The sequence below is a fragment of the Neoarius graeffei genome, chromosome 6 (genome assembly GCF_027579695.1).
Source record: "Neoarius graeffei isolate fNeoGra1 chromosome 6, fNeoGra1.pri, whole genome shotgun sequence".
In the NCBI taxonomy this organism is placed as follows: domain Eukaryota; kingdom Metazoa; phylum Chordata; class Actinopteri; order Siluriformes; family Ariidae; genus Neoarius; species Neoarius graeffei.
This window is the reverse complement of record NC_083574.1, coordinates 106488577-106493562: the sequence shown is the minus strand read 5'-3', so window position 1 is coordinate 106493562 and position 4986 is coordinate 106488577.

The window sequence follows — 4986 nt, the reverse complement described above, 5'->3', positions numbered from 1 at the left end:
GACGTGTTTGAAGAAGAAAGGTCTTCACATACTACATCTGAACGTGAGGAGCCTTTTTCCGAAGATTGATGAGGTGAGAAACATCGCTCATCGATGGAACCCATCAGTGTTGTGTTTCTCCGAAACCTGGCTGGACTGTACCATCTTGGATCCAGAAGTTGACATCCCTGGCTATTCCTATGTTCGAAAGGACAGAGATCGGAATGGCGGCGGTGTCGTAGTTTATATACGCAACAACATTGCGTTCAACGTACGACCTGACATGATGGACAATGACCTGGAAGCTGTTTGGGTGAATATCCTCCTCCCAAAGACTAAGCCCATTCTTCTCGGTGCCTGTTATAGACCACCCGATGTGAACAATTTCTATAACATCTTGGAGGAAGTGTGCTTGAACGCTGAAGGTTTTGTTGACAGTGAAGTGATAATAACTGGTGATTTCAATACAAATGTGTCAACATCTAAGACTAATTCACTTGTTAACTCTCTAAAATATTTCTGTTCAATGTTTGATCTTCATCAAATGATTACAGAACCAACAAGAGTGTGTGAATCTAGTCAGACTACTGTAGATTTGATGCTTGTATCTGATCAGGATAAAATCTGTCAAAGTGGTGTGATAACTTGTGGTATGAGTGATCATATGGCTATTTATTGCACCAGGAAGGTTCTAAGATCAAAAGCAACAGGTCATAATACGATAAAGGTTCGGTCAATGAAACATTACACTGCTGAGGTATTCTGTGAAAGACTGTCTATGATTGATTGGTCGAGTGTATTAAACTGTATGAATGTTGATCAAGCTTGGTGTAACTTTACAACCATGTTTATCTGTGTGTTGGATAGTATCGCTCCTGTCAAGTCTATCTCTGTGAAACACCGTACTGAGCCTTGGGTCAGTACTGAGATCCTGGAGGCGATCAACAGAAGAGATCAAGCTTTGAAGGAGTCCAAGAAATCAAATGATCAGTCTGAATTCAAACGTCTTCGGAATAAGGTTAATCGAATGATAGACAAGGCAAAGGTGGACTACTACAAAAATAATCTTCAATCAAACCAAAATAATCCCAAAAAACTTTGGCAGCTGTGTAAACAGCTTGGTTCTTCCAAAAAACAAAAATCCAACTTTTCAATAGGTCTCAAAATTGATGGGATTGTATCTTTTAATCTTACAGCAGTGGTGTTAAAATTTAATTCCTTTTTTACCACCATTGCTACAATTCTTGTAGATTCCCTCCCCATACCTTCTGGTACATTTGGTCAAAATCACATAAATAATTTTTATAAAACTTTCGGAGTTTAGCAGGACGCTTTTGCTTTGTCTACCATCGAGGTTTCTGAGGTGTGTAAAATGCTGAGGACTCTGGACTCGTCGAAGGCCACAGGTCTGGATAATATCCCCGCCCGATTTGTGATTGATGCAGCAGAGCTTATTGCTCCAAGCATCACTCTTATAATTAATATTTCGATCCAAACGGGCAAGTTTCCCAAATTATTTAAAATAGCTAAAGTAACCCCCTTGTACAAAAAAGGTTCAAAAACAGACTGTGGTAACTATCGGCCAGTCTCTGTCCTCAGTATTTTGTCAAAGGTGCTGGAAAGGGTTGTTTACAACCAGTTGTACGAATACTTACAAAACAACGGTTTATTGTACCATCTTCAATCAGGTTTCCGTCAATCATATTCTACCGATTCATGCTTAATATACCTAAAAGACTACCTTAAAGGTGAGATTGATCAAGGTAGATACTGTGGTATGGTTCTTTTAGACCTACAAAAAGCATTTGATACGGTTAATCATGAGATTTTGTTGTACAAACTAAAGGCAATCAGAAGTTGTGATAGCGTCGTTGCATGGATGCATTCATATTTAACTGGTCGAGAACAAAGAGTGTCTGTAAATGGTGTTTTGTCGGAAACGGCAGCTATAACCTGTGGTGTACCTCAGGGTAGTATCCTCGGTCCATTGTTGTTTTTACTCTATGTCAAGGACATGAAATCAGCTGTCAACTGTGAGTTACTTTTATACGCAGATGATTCTGCTCTCTTGGTGTCAGACAAAGATGTACAGGTCATCGAACAATCTCTGAGTACCGAGCTATCCAATGTGTACGAGTGGTTAGTCGATAACAAATTGTCTCTCCATCTAGGTAAAACGGAATCAATCCTTTTTGGCTCAAAACCAAAAATCAATTAAATTCAAAATTTAAACATACAATGTAACAGTAAACAAATTATTCCAAAACTCAAAATAAAATATCTTGGAGCAATCATTGATAATTACGTTTCTGGCGAAGATATGGCCCAATCAGTTATTCAAAAGGTCAGCTCCAGGACCAAATATCTGGCTCGTAAATCAAAATACCTGGATGCCAAGACGATGAAGTTATTGGCTACCGCTCTGGCTCAGTGTCACTTCGACTATTCGTGTTCTTCTTGGTACAGTGGTCTTACTAAAAAAACTAAGCACAAACTTCAAACGTGTCAAAATAAGTTAATTCGTGTTGTATTAAAACTCCATCCTCGTACCCACATTACCCCTGCCCACTTTATTCAACTTAATTGGTTACCAATAGAAAAACATGTTGTCCAACTAAAGCTAAATCATGTTCATCAAATTGTAAATAACACCTCCCCTTCCTATCTCTCTTCGTTTTGTACCACTGTCAGCCAAGTCCATAACATCTGAACTCGAGCAAGTGTCGGGTCACTGGCCTTACCCAGATTTAAGACCACACTGGGTAAGAGTACATTCAGGTACACGGGAGCTGCAGACTGGAACAGCCTACCCACAAGTGTTCAAACGCTCACCAATAAACAAACGTTTAAGAAACAAGTCAAAAGGTTTTTATTAGAATCATTAAAAATGGACTCTCCCATGTACTTTTAATATGTTTGTAAATTGTCATTTAATTTCTGTGTAATAATAAGTCTGTGATAACAATTGTGATATTTTGTGATATATAAAACTTGTGATATGTTATATTTCTTAAATTTATTTACTATTAATATTATTAATGTTATTTTTATACACTTTTATTTACACATTTTTTGTAATTTTTGTCCTCTATCATATTGTCACCATTTTGTAATTTTTTATGAGGACCACAATGGAAATAAGTCATTTTATTAGACTTTTTTGTGTCATCCTCAGTTTTTTACGTCTTTATAATAATTAAATGTGTATTTTATTGTAAATGTACATGTGGAAAACCTAAATCAAATCAAATCAAATCAAGCACAGTGAAATTCATCCTCTGCATTTAACCCATCTGAAGCAGTGAACACACACACACTCAGAGCAGTGGGCAGCCACACCAGAGCGCCCGGGGAGCCGTCAGGGGTTCGGTGCCGCGCTCAAGGGCACCTCAGCCCAAGGCTGTCCCATATTAACCTAACCTGCATGTCTTTGGACTGTGGGGGAAACCGGAGCACCCGGAGGAAACCCACGCGGACACGGGGAGAACATGCAAACTCCACACAGAAAGGCCCTCGCCGGCCCCGGGGCTCGAACCCGGACCTTCTTTCTGTGAGGCGACAGCGCTAACCACTACACCACCGTGATCAACCAATCACAAACTAAAGTCTAACGTTCTTCCTGCACCGTATGGCGCATTAGGCGGCGCCAATCTCTGTTTCTGTAGTCCTCGGCTTCTCACCTATTAAATAGCTAGGGTTACAGTGGGGGGCGGGTCCTCTGGTAACCGCGAGAGTTTGACAATCACAAACTGGATCCTGTGATATCACTAACTTCTCTTTTCACTGCTTTGGAGCAGTTGAACCATAAAATTATTTTAAAAAATAAACAAATTCATAATCCATTAGCTACATTAGCTGAGCTCAACTAGCCAACAAATAAGATTGTTTTTTTTAACTAGTGTCTTTAATACTGGTAGCTAGAGGTGATTTCATATGATCAAGTTTGTGATTGGCTAATTCAATGTACTGCCAGCTCCGCCCACTTACTAACCCTCACACAACTAACAGGGAAAAACCCCATCTTTCTGAAGTGCTTTTGGTGAAACTTTGGACTGGAGTTTTATACATCAATATACATCTATACATGTGTACACACACACACACACACACACCTTTATTTTTATTGCAGTTATTGCCAGCTCTTTGGAAACAAGATAAGAGCTCTGTTTATCCCAGTTAACAACCAATATCCTGAGGCCTACAAGCTCCTCCTCCTCAGTGCCATCCTGAGGCCTATAAGCTCCTCCTCCTCCTCCTGGGGCCTACAGGCTCCTCCTTCTCCTGCCATCCTGAGGTCTACAAACTCCTCCTCAGTACCATCCTGAGGCCTACAAGCTCCTCCTCAGTACCATCCTGAGGCCTACAAGCTCCTCCTCAGTACCATCCTGAGGCCTACAAGCTCCTCCTCAGTACCATCCTGAGGCCTACAAGCTCCTCCTCCTGCCATCCTGAGGTCTACAAGCTCCTCCTCAGTGTCATCCTGAGGCCTACAAGCTCCTCCTCCTCCTGAGGCCTACAGGCTCCTCCTTCTTCTGCCATCCTGAGGTCTACAAACTCCTCCTCAGTACCATCCTGAGGTCTACAAGCTCCTCCTCCTGACATCCTGAGGCCTACAAGCTCCTCCTACTCAGTCCCATCCTGAGGTCTACAAGCTCCTCCTCCTCCTGATAGCCTGGGGCCTACAAGCTCCTCCTCCTCAGTCCCCTCCTGAAGTCTACAAGCTCCACCCCATCACAGAGAAAACAGCAGTCACACTAACCAGGGTTCATTAAAAGTTCATGTTCTGTTTAAGTGGAGACTGTTAGCGCCATCTTGTGTTTGTTTGGAGATTATATATCTATATATATATATATATAAAGTTTGTGTGTGTGTATATATATATATATATATATATATATATACACACACAAAAAAAAAATATATATATATATATATATAAAAAATGTATAAAATAAATAAAAATAAATATATAAAAAACAAATATAAATAAACAGAGAGATTCTTGCA